Below are 14,907 nucleotides of genomic sequence, written 5' to 3' on the forward strand. Positions count from 1 at the left end.
AACTTGGGCCAATCAGGAAAGCCTTGGCTGACCAATATAACCATGAGCCATGATATTAGAATCTCCTCAGCTGAGGACTGACACTAACCTGGCTGGGCCACAGTCAGTGTGTTCCTGCTGCTTCTGCTGCTGGTCTCCAGAGGAGGAGTTTCTTTTTCTTTCCCTCTTTTCCAGGGAAGAAATTTGAAAAAAAAAGGAAGGGAAAAAAAACAGGAGACTAAAATCTCCTCATTTGAGGACTGACTCTGAGCTGGCTAGCCACAGCCAGTATACTGTACACTAATAAAGAAAGGGTAACATAGTGGTGTGAACTAGCCTCTATGTGGTTATTTCATGTAGACATGTAAAAATCAATCTCAAGAAAAGGTTGACACCCTGATTTTTGTTTAAAAAAACATAGCTTTTATATGCTGCATGTGAAAGTCAACTCTACTTTTTCCGGGATCAAAACTCACAAATCTCCAAGCCAAAGTATAATCTCAACAATCATAACAATGCCTCAACTCATTGTTAACTGAAAAGCTCTGCTTACTTGAGTTCCTCCAGGAAACTTGTCCATTAAAGCAGGAAACATGGAGGTCAATCTTGAAATTTTTGGGGGAAGGAATGAATCTGTCAGATGGGAGTGGAGAAATTAAGAGGTTATTTTGCTCAAAAACTGCATGAATCCATGTAAGATTCTGTATATCCGTTTTTTAGGTTAGAATCAGTCTGAACATTGTGGCACAGACAGTCACACACAGGGCACCTCACACTTTAAATGCTTTTTTTGGGCTGACTTGATACCAATTGTTAAAGTTCACTTGAGAATGTAACTCTAAAAAAGTTCTGTGATTTACATATGACAGAATTGAAACCAACATGTTCATTCTAAAAGATGACAGACTTAACAAACAATCCAGGTCTTTTTCAATATATAATTTCAGTTACATCACACTGTAAACTTTTGCTATAAATTCTGTGTCTTATAATCTTATACTCCACAACCTCCTGATGACAGAGCAGTGCTCAGAAAGCTAGTACTTCCAAATAAACCTGTTGGACTATAACCTGGTGTTGTGTGTTTGAAACTTGCATCATGTATAGATAGGATGGTTAAGAATGCGTTTATCATACTTGCCTTTATTGCTCAGACCTTTGAGTACAGGAGTTGGGACATTATTGGGGCGTTATACACAATGTTGATGTGGCCTCTTCTGGAGTACTGTGTCCGGTTCTGATCCCTTGTTATAGGAAGGATATTATTAAACTGGAGAGGGTTCAGAAGAAATTTACCAGGATGTTGCCAGGAATAGAGTTAGAAGCAGAGGCTGGATAGGCTGGGACATCTTTCACTGGAACGTTGGAGGTTGAGGGGTGACCTTATTGAGTTTTACAATATCATGAATGGTGAATGCCAGGTGTCTTATCCCTAGAGTGGGGGTTTCCAAGACCAGGGACCACATTTTTAAGGTGACAGAGAAAGATTTAAAAAGGACACAAGGGGTAATTTTTTTTCTGCAGAGTGGTTCTTGTGTGTAATGGGCTTCCTGAGGAAGTGGTGGGTGCGGGTACAATTACAATTTTTAAAAATGAGTAAGTACACAAAAAAGAAACGTGAGGGCAAAGCGCAGGCAGGTGGGACTATTGGAGCTGGGAATATGGTCGACATGGACTGGTTGGACCAAATGGTGCAGTTTGACATGAATCTAAGACTCTCAGGTTTCCTGGGAAGGGGAGGTGCAGCATCGTCCTTGCCATTCGGGCCATTATGAGTACTGTGGGACAAGGGCTGGGAGCTGCCAGCACAACATTTTTAAAAATGCAAGCCTTCCTTTTCCTTCCCTGGCCCCTGAGCATCATTGAATTTGCACGAGCAGCCAATACCACAGCCTCCGCTCCCAGTGCATGGAGTTGCAGAAGGCTCCTTAATAAAAACAGAGAAAGGGTCAGGCAGCAAATGGCTAGTAAGGGAACCACTTCCCTGAACACCACGTGGATTCTTTAAGAAGTTATGTTAGGGGAGGAGGTGGGGAGATATGTTTAGTTGAAAATAAGCCTTTACATTACCCGTGTAAGAGGTAACCCCTTAACTATTTGCCAAGAATGAACAGGTTCCCCCAAATTTACTTCTACCTGAGTATGCACAGTAATTAAGTACTTGTGAATCTATAATGGCATGGAATTATCCAGAGCCATACTTGATAACTTGATAGCATTCATTGAAGAAATTATACAGAAATTAAATACAATTGGTTTAAATAATTGTTCAGAAACAAAAGTGATGACACTTGGAATTGCACTAAATATGTTTATCTTGTTTACGTGTTATGTTGTTAAATGTTTATCAGCTTGATGTATTTTAATTCACTCATAGGAGGTGAGCACGGCTGGCTAGAACAGTATTTATGGCACATCTCTGAATGCCCTTTAGAATGTGATGGTGAACAATCAACTTGAACCAATGTAGTCTATGTGGTGTAGTCATATCAACAGTGCAGTTAGAAACAGAGTTCTTGTATAGCAACAGTGAAGGAACAGTGATACAGTTCCATATTCGAATCGTATGTGGTTTGGAGATTAACTTTCAGTTTGTGGTGTTTCCAGGCACATTCTTCCCCAGTTTTTCTACTTGATGGGGGTCTCAAATTTGGAAAATGTTGTCAAAGGAGCGTTGTGAAGTTTCCATCTACATCAAAGAAAATAAAAATCATGAGACATAAAGGCACTGCTGATTCACTATTTAAGCTAAGTCCGAATCTACTCCACTGTTTGGTCACCTAATCATCTTTTTTCTTGCTATAGATTTTCAAGGGGGTAATTTTTAACTTTCACGTTCATCAGGTAACCAGTGGAGACCAGATACGTTTTGTAATTTGGTCTTATGGATTACTTAGTATTTTTAACCAATCGGTTTAAAAGTGCAATGATACACCACTGGAGGAGGTGGGACCTGAACCCAGGCCTGCTGGCTCAGAAGGTAGGGACAACCATTGCCCCATAAGAACCTTCATGGATTAATAGCTGTACGCTCCTCGCTAGAGTGCATAACCAGTGATGTCAGAAAACGGCACACCACGTACACCTGGAAGGAGAGGCTGAAGCACTCTCGGAGTGTCTTGCTGAAGCCTTTCCAATCTATATCATAAATAATTAATTAATATTCAATTATCATTAATATGGCTGTGGATTCTTTCTGTTAAAAACACCAAACATTAATTCTGATAGTACAACACATTGGCAACAGTATGTGAACCATTCTGGAAGGCTTTCATTCAAGCCTGTGAAGGTACCCAAAGAAGCAGTCGGCCAGGCTGCAAATGCTGTCCCAGACGTTCACAACAACAAGCAGATCCATGGCTCTTAGACAACTCGGTAAAAGATGCAAAACCAAAGTAGCAGTCAGATGCATAATAAAGAATCACAACATGCGCAGCAATAAGCTGATCGGCAAATGCTGGAAAGAGTCCCATGACTGCTGGAACCATCGGAAAGGTACAGCATAAAAAGAGACCATTCAGTCTATCATAGCTGCATTAACTGAATAAACCAGCTGTCCATTCTAATGTCAGTTTTCAAATCTGTAATCTTGTAGGTTATAGCACCTCAAGAGCAGATTCAGATTCCTTTAAAATTGATTTGAGGCTTTCTGTAATGAATTCCAAATACCCACCACCCTCTGAGTGAAAAAGATTTTCCTCAGATCACCTCTAAGTCTTTTCCCAATCACTCCTTAATTTGGAGCTGGCTCGTACTTAACCTGTCCATTGGGAAAACATGGAAAACAATTCAGGTCGATCCAACCTTTCCTCATAACTGACAACACTCTTGTAAACTTTATCTTCACTTTTCCTTGGGCAATTATATCCTTCACCATGTCTCAACAATCCTATCTATGTCATTCCAAATGTATAGTCCAGAACTCTATACAAAACTCCAGCTGTGCCGTAACCAATCTTTCGTATACTTCCAGCATTACATGTTTGATTTGTATTCAATATCTTGCCCAGTGAAGGAAAGAATCCCAAATCTTTTCTTTGAATCCGTATCTAACTATTCTGCCACCTCCACAGACCTTTGGACATAAGATTTACCATAAGATATAAGAGCAGAATAGCCTTTCAGTTCATTGTGTCTTCTCTGCCATTTGATCATCCCTTTGTCCTTCAGATATCTGAAGCTTTTCCCCATTTAGAACATATGCACTCCAAGGCCTCTCACTTCTTCCAAACCTCTCAATATCCTTCTGGTTATTGTGCATTTCCTTGTTTGTTTGTCCTCCCACATGTTCACATTACACTTCTCAAGACTGAATTTCATTTGGCAATGGGACAATGAGCAAGTCTTTTATCTCATCCACAACGCTTGGACCATGAGGGAGACTTTGACAAACCTCGCACTGGATCGACTGGTCTTGCTGCTTCAGCTGCTAACACACCTTGTCTGGATTTGCCCAGAAATCAGATGAGATTCTGGTTAGTCTTTTCTTATATGCAATCAACAGGGAAACCAATGATATTACATTACAGCAGGATGGTGGTGGTGGGGTGAGGGGACATGGTTGTGTCCCAGAAGAAACTGTGGGCAGCACGGTGGCTCAGTGGTTAGCACTGCTGCCTCACAGTGCCATGGATTCGGGCTTAATTCCAGCCTTGGGCGACTGTGTGGAGTTTGCACATTCTCCCCGTGTCTGCGTGGGTTTCCTCCGGGTGCTCCTGCTTCCCCCACAATCCAAAAATATGCAGGTTAGACGAATTGGCCACGCTAAATTGCTCATAGTGTTCAGGGATATGTAGGTTAGGTGCATTAGTCTGGGGTGAATGTAGAGTAATGGGGAATGTGTTTGGGTGGGATACTCTTCGGAGGATCAGTGTGGACTTGTTGAGCCGAACGGGCTGTTTTCACGCTGTAGGGATTCTATGATTCTATGCAGAAGTGCCTTGAGCCTTCAGGTGGGGGCGGCACAATGGCTCAGGAGCAATCCAGTGGCTCATGGGGGTGGCACAGTGGCTCAGTGGTTAGCACTGCTGCCTCATGGCGCCAGGGACCGGGGTTTGATTCCAGCCTCGGGCGATTGTGCGGACACTGTATCGATTCTAATTCTAATTCTTTCATCTACAGTTTGGTCTGTGGGATGATGCTGTGCAGAGCCAGGGAAGATTTAATAATGCCAGCCTACAACTAGTTAATAGGGAAGGGACAGCAAGGCACCTATAACACATAGCACAGGAATAAACAGGTCATACTCATCAACGTTGCTTTTTGCCTACATTATGGTGGAAAACCCCATTGGCACAACATTTTCCCTGTAATGCTGAGTATCACACATTCCATAAGAAAGGTTATTTTACAGTAGCAGATGACGTCTATCAGTGGGACAAAAGGCTCAAGACAAATCATGCCAGTTTATAGGTACCCAAGAACGATACTGAAGAGCAGAATATATTCTTCTTGCAGGAAGTAACAGACCACAAGATGATTTCTGATATGCAAATATCATGGCTAAGGCAGAAAACTAACTTTCCATGCCACAAAATGGCTAAAATCTGAATTTTTCTGACCATCTACCATTCTGCTTCAGAGTTTAGGAGGTTTTGCAATAATGCTGTGATGGCTTATGTATGCGACAATTGGTTACAATAGAGAGAGATCACTAATATTCTGCATCAGACTGGAAGCCTGTGATCAGTGGTGCGCCACAAGGATTGGTGCTGGGTTCACTGCTTTTCACCATTTATATAAATGATTTGGATGTGAACATAGGTGGTATAGTTAGTAAGTTTGCAAATGACACCAAAATTGATGGTGCAGTGGACAATGAAGGTTACCTTAGAGTACAATGGGACCTTGGTCAGACAGGCCAATGAGCTGAGGAGAGGCAGATGGAGTTTAATTTAGATAAATGAGGTACTGCATTTTGGAAAGGAAAATCAGGGCAGGACTTATACACTTAATGGTAAGGTCATGGGGAGTGTTGCTGAACAAAGAGACCTTGGAGTTCAGGTTCATAAAGTAGAAAGTAGAGTCACAGGTAGATAGGATAGTGAAGAAGGCATTTGGTATACTTTCCTTTATTGGTCAAAGCATTGAGTATAGAAGTTGGGAGGTCATGTTGTGGCTGTACAGGACATTAATTAGGCTACCTTTGGAATATTGTGTGCAATTCTGGTGTCCCACCTATCGGAAGGATGTTGCGAAACTTGAAACGGTTCAGAAAAGATTTACAAGGCTGTTGCCAGGGTTGGAGGATTTAGGTCACAGGGAGAGGCTGAATCAGATGGGGCTGTTTTCCCTGCAGCGTCGGAGGCTGAGGGGTGACCTTATAGAGGTTTATAAATTAATGAGGGACATGGATAGAGTAAATAGACATGGTCTTTTCTCAGGGGTCAGGGAGTCCAAAACAAGAAGGGATAAGTTTAGGATGAGAGGGGAAAATTTGAAAAGGGACCTAAGGAGCAACATTTTTGTGCAGAGGGTGGTGTGTGTATGGAACGAGCTGCCAGAGGACGTGATGGAGATTAGTACAATTACAACATTTAAAAGGCATCTGGATGGATGTATGAGTAGGAAGGGTTAAAAGGATATGGGCCATGTGCTGGCAAAAGGGACTAAATTAGGTTTGGATATTTGGTCAGCATGGATGAGTTGGACCGAAGGGTCTGTTTCCGTGTTGTACATCTCTCTGACTCTGTCATTCCATCATTCATGTTCACTTTCAAACAGAGGTGATTATGTAGCTTTGAATCTTCTTCATTTACTGAAGAAAATGAAGTTAATTGATTATTCCTTGAATCTCTCTTCATCAAAGAAATTACATCCCCATGACCACAAGAAGATATTGAAAATCTTTAATTTCTCTTTGACATGAGGCTAGTGTAACAGAAGAGAGAAGTGCACCAAGCAGACATGATAACATGCCAGACCATAATTTGCTCTTTCAGAAAACAGTATAAGAGAATGAAGATGTAATGTTGATGATTTATTGGAGGTTGAAATCTTGAATCTTGCTTTTCACTTTGAAGATAGCATAAATGGTGATCAAAGCTCTCTGTGATCTCTTTTGAGGAGGAACAGAGTTTTGCTAAGTGTCAAAGAGGTGAATTTGTCTTTTCAACCCACCAAAGCTCTGATGACTAGATAAGGAAGTAAAGATTCTGGAAAATGAAATTCACAGAAGCACACTTCAGGTGTTTGATGAAGATGTCTACATAAATTAAAAATACATAACTGCATAAATTAGATCAACTATGCAGAAATATTTTAGGTCAATGTGGAAAATGTTGCAGGACAAACAACTGAAACAAAATGGTGGAGGTTGAAGGAAAGAATAAATAGAATAGAATATCATCTCATGTAAGATTTGACAAAAGCCTGAGATATGCAGAGTGTAGAATTATTAAATAACACTACATTGTACTCGTCCCAGAACCCTCACAGCAACTGGGATTAGAATAAGTTCAGCAGAAGATCAAATTTCTGCAAATGATTTACACACACCACTAAGTGGCATAGTACTGCTTTGTGACTGAGATGGACGCGTCACACCATTTTGTATCACATATATTCTCAACAAAGCTGAGTGAATTTTCAGGCAATTGCCGAATTGCTATTTATGCAGCAAGAGGTTCAAAAAGAGACAAAAGGATTTGTGCAGAAAATCAGCACTCTGTTTCTCTGGAACATGTACAGGGGAAACCTGGCTCCACAGAATTTGGCAGTCACAAATCACTATCAAGCAATAGAGAGGGATTCACATGTTAGAAACTTTAGCAAAACAAGAAAATTAACAGAACGTGCAAATGCTAGAAAGATTAAAGAATGTTGATGGAAAATGTTAACCACAGAGCAGGTATCTGAAGCAGTATGAAACCAAGTGCCCTTTCTCTCACCAGTTTGACTGTTGTGGAGGAAATGCTTGGTGCTAATTTTAAACTTTCAATCAGCTTTGGGGCTGAGAATATTACGGAGAAGCTTCCTGATACAAGTGTCCAAAGGTTTCAAACTTCTTGAGTCTTTAAGTGTATTCTATTTTGACTCTGGCAAACTCTTAATTTTGGCTGGAGTTGCTAAAATTGCAGTCACAGTGTGCAGAGGAGACGCTTCGAGCTGAGGAGAGTATGGAAGTAGCACCATCACTTCCAGAAGCAGTAATTCTGACCCCAGGGCTATGGGGAAATCACTATTACTTCCTCTTCACCACAGTTTATTTTTGCAAATTTTTTTAAAATCTACGGTACTTGGTTTGTTAATGAATGGAGTGTTGAGAAGTTGTGATGCATTAGTCAATGATATAGCTGTGAGATTCTTCATGGGATCGGAAAGATCTTCATTTGTTGAGCTGATTCTTTAAAGTTTCCCCAGCATGCGATGGACAGAAAGGAAAAGCAGACACAGAGGAGAATGAGAATTTCAGTTCTGATAAAGAGTCACTGGACCTGAAATGAGAGAAAGAGGGAGTCAAACAAAAATGTAAATGTAAATAGTTCAAACGTATAATGAAAAGCCAGGGGTATGGAGTTGGGGGGGGGGGGGGGGGGGGGCGTGGGTGCGGTTGCTAGGAATTTGAAGCATGAAAGGTAAACTGTTTGCCATGACGATGGATCAGAGCAACAAAGTATTGATAGATATTTTTAAATTTAAGTTCTAATTCCAAATGTGTTTTTAAAAAGGAGGACTATAACAGAAAAACCTAAAGCTCATAGCAGTTAGTGTCGGAAGTATATTGTCATAAATCCTGTACGTTCAGGAAATGACCTGACCAGATGTACCTCAAATCTGAAAGCCTTAAGCAGTTTGCTTTTGATCAATGATGCAGGCACTTAAGATAAGAGCCACTTACAAAAAAAATTCTACAAGCAAATTTCCTTCGCGAAGTTGAAAAACTCCACTCCACTCCCAATATGAATACAATTGGAGGAACAGAGAGTGTTTGATTCCAGGTAGACAGCAATACAGTTTGGTGGCTTTGACCCAATCCACAAACCTCTGTTCTGGAAGAAACCCTTTCTGAGTCACATGCAACCAACTGGAAAGGATATTGGTGAGAGAGGGGGTGAGGCAAATGCTAAGAAACTGAGAACCTATGTGAGAGAGGAAAGTGCTAGGAGCCCTCCTTTGGGCAGAAAGCATGGTGCTGAGATTAAAGACGAATCCAAAGATGAATCCAAGAAGACTGTGTGCTTTAATTGCTGAAAGACAGGGCATGTTTGGGCCAACTGCTGGAGTTACAGGATGGAAAATGGCATTTGTCAGGGCAGTGCAGTGGCTCAGACATTAGCACTGCTGCCTCACAGAACCAGATATTCTGTTTCGATTCCAGCCTCGGGCGACTGTCTGTGTGGAATTGACACATTCTCCACATGTCTGCGTGGATTTCCTCCAGGTGCTCTGGTTTCCTCCCACAATCCGAAGATGTGCAGGCTGAGTGAATTGGCTAAGCTAAATTGCCCATAGTGTTGAGGGATGTGTCAGTTAGATATATTAGTCAGAGTTAAATGTAAGTAATAGGGTAGGGAAATAGGTCTGGGTGGGTTATCTTCAGAGGGTTGGTGTGGGCTTGTAGGGGCAAATGGCCTGTTTCCCTTCTGTAGGGATTCGATGATGTACACAAAGTGCAGAGAATCAGAGTAAATCAGAGAACACAGGCTATAGTTCCTACTGTACCTGTGGATCCCTGTAAAGACACTCCTGAGAATGCAGATGAGATTCAACAAGTCTCTCAGATTTGCTGTGATTTGCATATATAGGAAAGGTGGCCATTTTTCTACAGGATGAGGTGAATACGCCAGTAATGACACTGAGGTATACTGGGGTCAGCCACACTTCATTGCTGGGAAAAGGTATGACCTTACTACTGGAGGGTGCAGTAAGTGCCAAGGATCTGGATAATGAGATTAAAGGAGGATACCTGCCCATTAACCTTTATTGGGTGCACCTGGAGCTTTAATAGGACCTGTGATTCTATGAGGCATACCAAGTGTGCCTGCCTATGGGATTCTTGGAAACCACCTGGCAGGATTAAGGTTAATGGGATCCCCACTGATATCCGAGAATCTCACTGTGGTTAGGTAGACTGAACATCTGCAGAAAAAAGGATCTGGTATTTTCCCTGAATGTGTAGTTCCAAAATCCATGACCAGTCAAGCGTATTCAGCGGTGGCTGAGCAGGCATTGCAAGCAGAATACTTTCCAATTTAGTTATCTGAAAACATTTTTGGGTGCTCAAAATATCACAAGGAGGTAATAAATAGTGGCCTAGCAATTTGGCCTACTGTTAAAAACAGAGAAATTTGGGAAAATTGGGTGAAAGGTTCTGGTTAGCGAGTGGTGAGAGGCCGATGAGCAGAGATTATTGCCCATTGTTACTCATTGTTACTGAATCTCACCTCATTACTAGTACTCTCCCACTCTCCCATCCACTGGATAGAAACTAGACACCAAGAATGCCCAACATGAAAATCAGAGCGGGTACTTGGAAAATCCAGATTGCTGCTTGTTCCTCTGGATCTTCATCCTGGACACCCGGCGCCAAGGTCTCATTGCACGCTCCACGGGCAGTGGCCACTCACATCTTTCATCCTAGGGCATTAGCATTCAATATATACCTTACCATACCCTCATGGCACATCGGCAAACTGTTTCTGCTTTGCCTTACTGTTTATGACAGGCATAAAACCAGGCAGCTTATCATGGCTGTCAACACTTGTCAGTCAAAAAAGTGTGACAAGTTGCTGTATGGCACCGTTAGACACCAATCTCACACAACTTCATGTACCAGCCATGGAAGTATCAAACACCCTGCACATGCTGCAAGCAAACAGCCATGGAGTTAGTCTTCAGTCAAGTCCTGGGAGATATCCTTTAGTTGGGGGTGGGGACGAGGGGCTTCAGCACAATAAGTCAAGGACAGCCTCCAGTACTTGTCCAGGCACTTAGGTACCACTAGTTTGCTGGTCAGGGTGCTCATGGTTTAGGTGTCTGTACAACTTGAGTCTGGGCAGTGGAACATGGTCAGCTCCATGGATCCAGTCCAAGCAGTCTGGGAATCACAGGAATAGAGTTGGGGAATTGTACAGAGATTTCTGTTGGGCTTCTGTTCACTATCATTCAGGACTGTCTGGCTAATTCACTCAAGGGAGTGAGCCAGTCAGTCTTAGAGTTTGTCCATTAGAAATCGAGGGAGGTTATCAGGGCCTATGCAGCCAGAGAGAGGCTGGGAAATTTAATTCCAGGTATTGCTGTCAGAATAATGGAGTTAGAGTAGTGAAGGGGATCAACACAATGTATAAGGAAGGAAATGGTAGAGTATGGTCGGAAAAGGTGTAAAGAAGGAGGGAGTGTCATTCACTGTCAGCTACAGCCTGGTTTTCATGGAGGGACAAAGTACTACATTATATGCTTGGAGCAGGGGGTGAGGGTGAAGTGAGCATTTGAAATGTTGGTTGGGGACTTGTTAAATGCCAAGGTCAAAGGGATTGATGGACAGGCTACCATGAAGAGAATCTTTATGTTAGTGGTTCATCAATACGAAGAGGCTGAGCCTGAGACTCATGTTTGAAGAACAACTAGCTGTTGCCTTTCAACATAAATTCAATGGAGGTGAAAATGACTACAACCATACCTGGAGTGAGTGGGGTAAGAATTTTGTTCTCTAAGAAAGTAAGTTCCAATTTTGAGTGATGTGAGGTCTTTAATGAGCAGCAGTATTACATAGATAACAGACACTGAGACTGAACGAAACCTGTTGGTAATACATGCTTGTGAACCTTAAGTATTAACCTACTATGTGCAGTCTAAATGCTTGCCCTAAGCAATCTTGACCATATCATTAAAGTCAGTGAGGCAATTGGAATGTTTCATGAGGCAGCAATCATAAGTAATTTACCCACTGCCTGAATATGTGCTCACTTTAAAACTTGAGCTGCTAAATATTGTGCAAAGAATGAGTAAGCTTTATCCCTTCAATACTAGATTTAAACTAGTTTAAACTAGATTGGCAGAGGGGTGGGAACGAGAGCTGTGGATCAGATGATGAAGTAAAGAGTGAACAACCAGATACTGGATGCAGAGAATCTGTGAGGAGGGATAGGCACTTGATAGGGCAAAGGTGCAGTCAGTGTGATGGTTGAAGTGTGTATATTTTAATTCAAGAAGTACCAAGAATAAGGGTGATGAACTTATAGCATGGATCATTACTTGGAACTATGATGTTGTGGCCATTATAGAGACCTGGATATCACAGTTTGGTTGGAGCAGTTTTTGTCTGTTGTGTCCACGAAGAGTTCCTGACTCAATATGTAGATAGGCTGACTAGGGGGGAGAGCATATTGGACTTGGTGCTTGGCAATAAACCAGGCCAGATGTCAGATCTCTCAGTGGGAGAACATTTCAGTGATAGTGATCACAACTTGTGACCTTTACTATTCTCATGGAGAGGGATAGGAGCAGACAGTATGGGAAAGTACTTAACTGGGGGACAAGGAATTAAAATGCTATTAGGCAGGAACTGGGCTACTTAAATTGGGAGCAGATGTTCTCAGGAAAATGCTGAATAGAAAAGTGGAGGTTGCTTAGGAAGCACTTGTTGATAAAATTGGACAGGTTTGTCCAACTGAGGCAAGGAAAGGATGGTAGGTTGAAAGAACCTTAAGGGACAAGGGATGTGGAACATCTAGTCAAAAGGAAAAAAGAAGCTTATTTAAGGTTGAGGAGGCAATGATCAGACAGAGCTGTAGAGAGTTACAAGGCAGCCAGGATGGAACTGACTTAGGAGAGCTAGAAGGGGACATGAGGAATCTTAACAGGTAGGATTAAGGAAATCCGCAAGGCATTCTACACTTACGTGAGGAACAAGAGGATGGCTAGTGTAGAACTTAGCTGTTCTCCCACTGAGAGATCTGACATCTGATCAGGAATAGTGGAGGGAGCTTGTATCTGGTGGAGGTAGGGGAGGTCCTTAATGAGTACTTTGCTTTAGTATTCACGACTGAGAGGGACCTTGATGATTCTGAGGACAGTGTGAAACAGATTGATATGTTTGAACAGGTTGATATTAAGAAGGAGGGTATGCTGAAAATTTTGAAAATCGTAAAGGTAGATAAATCCCCTGGGCCAGATGGGAGATACCTTAGGTTTCTACAGGAAGCGAGGGAAGAGATTGCTGTGCCTTTGCCAACGATCTTTCCATCCTTCCTGTCCACTGAAGTAGTTCCAGATGATTGGACTGTGGCAAATGTTCTTTCCTTGTTCGAGAAAGGGAATAGCGATAATCCTTGCAATTAAAGACCAGTCAGTCTCACATCAGTGGTGGATAAAGTATTGGAGGGAATTCTGAGAACTAGGATTTATGATTACTTGGAAAACCATAGTTTGATTAGAGATAGTCAGCAGGACTTTGTGAGGGGCAGGTCATGCCTCATAAACATTATTGAATTCTTTGAGGATGTGACAAAGCATATTGATGATGGTAGAACAGTAGATGTGGTGTATATGGATTTTAGCAAGGTGTTTGATAAAGTTCCCCATGGTAGGCTCATTCAGAAAGTATGGAGATATGGGATACAGGGAAATCTGGCTATCTGGATACAGAGTTGGCTGGCAATAGAAGTCAGAGGGCAGTGGTAAATGGAAAGTATTCGGCCTGGAGCTTGGTGACCAGTGGCATTCCACAGGGATCGGTTTTGGAACATTTGCTCTTTGTGATTTTTATAAATAACTTGAATGAGGCAGTGGAAGGGTGGATTGGTAAGTTTTCCAATTACAGGAAGGTTGGTGCAGGGCCATTGTAGGTTGTAATAGAACAAGATGTAGAACTTAGCTGATAAGTGGCAGAACGAGTTCAACTTGGAAAAATGTGAAATGATTCTTTTTGGAAGGTCGAATTTGAATGCAGAATAAAGGATAAAGACAGGATTCTTGGCAGTGTGGATCAACAGAGGGATCTTGGGGTCCATGTCCATAGATCCCTCAAAGTTACCACACAAGTTGATAGTGTTGTCAAGAAGGTGTATGGTGTGTTGGCTTTCATTAGCATGGGAATTGAGTTTAAGAGCCACAACGTTATGCTGCAGCTCTATGGAATCCTGGTTAGACCACACTTGGAATATTGTATTCAGTTCTGGTCGCTTCATTACAGGAAGATGTGGAAGCTTTAGAGAGGGTGCAGAGGAGATTTATCAGGATGCTGCCTGGACTAGAGGGCATGTCTTATGAAGAAAGGTTGAGAGAGCTAGGGCTTTTCGCATTGGAGAGAATAAGGATGAGAGGTGACTAGATACAAGATGATGAGCGACATAGATAGAGTGGATAACCAGAGACATTTCCCAGGGCAGAAATGGCTATCACAAGGGAGGCATAATGTTAAGCTGTTTAGAGGAAGGCTTAGGGGGAGATGTCAGAGGTAGGTTCTTTACACAGAGAGTGGTGGATACACAGAATGCACTACCAGCAGTGGTAGTAGAGTCAGAGACAATAGGGACATTTAAGCGACTCTTGGATAGGCACATGGAAGGTGGACTGGGTAAATGGTGGAAGGTGGAAGGTGGATAGGCAGGTGGACTGGGTAAGTAATGTTGTTAGTCGATCTAAAGAAAGGGAATTCATGGAATGCTTACAGGATGGCTTTTTGGAACAGCTTGTCATGGAGCCCACAAGAGAGCAGGCTATTCTGGACCTAGTGCTTTGCAATGAACCAGACTCTATAAAAGATCTTAAAGTAAGGGAACCCTTAGGAAGTAGCGACCATAATATGATAGAGTTCAGTCTGGAGTTTGAAAGGGAGAAGGCAAAATCGGATGTAATGGTGTTACAGTTGAATAAAGGTAATTATGAGGGCATGAGAGAGGGACTGACTAAAATAGACTGGAAGCAGAGGCTAACCGGGAAGACAGAAGAGAAAAAATGGCAGAAGTTTGTAGGTATAATTGAGGA

At 42.1% G+C, this 14,907-nt stretch overlaps 1 long non-coding RNA gene across 3 annotated transcripts in view; it reads right to left on the reverse strand.

The window, feature by feature from the left end:
• Window positions 1-1,302: 1,302 nt before the first annotated feature.
• Window positions 1,303-14,907, reverse strand: part of LOC122556602 — a 100,451-nt gene continuing 86,846 nt past the window's right edge. Inside the window, exons 3-4 of one of the 3 annotated variants that reach the window (XR_006313581.1) lie at window positions 7,869-8,414; window positions 1,303-2,668 (exon numbers count right to left, since the gene is read on the reverse strand). This is a non-coding gene — a long non-coding RNA (uncharacterized LOC122556602). Of the gene's footprint in view, window positions 2,669-6,851; window positions 8,415-14,907 lie in introns of those variants that run through there. The other 2 variants (XR_006313582.1, XR_006313580.1) reach the window with 2 other exon arrangements.

The sequence above is a fragment of the Chiloscyllium plagiosum genome, chromosome 14 (genome assembly GCF_004010195.1).
Source record: "Chiloscyllium plagiosum isolate BGI_BamShark_2017 chromosome 14, ASM401019v2, whole genome shotgun sequence".
NCBI classification, from domain to species: Eukaryota; Metazoa; Chordata; class Chondrichthyes; order Orectolobiformes; family Hemiscylliidae; genus Chiloscyllium; species Chiloscyllium plagiosum.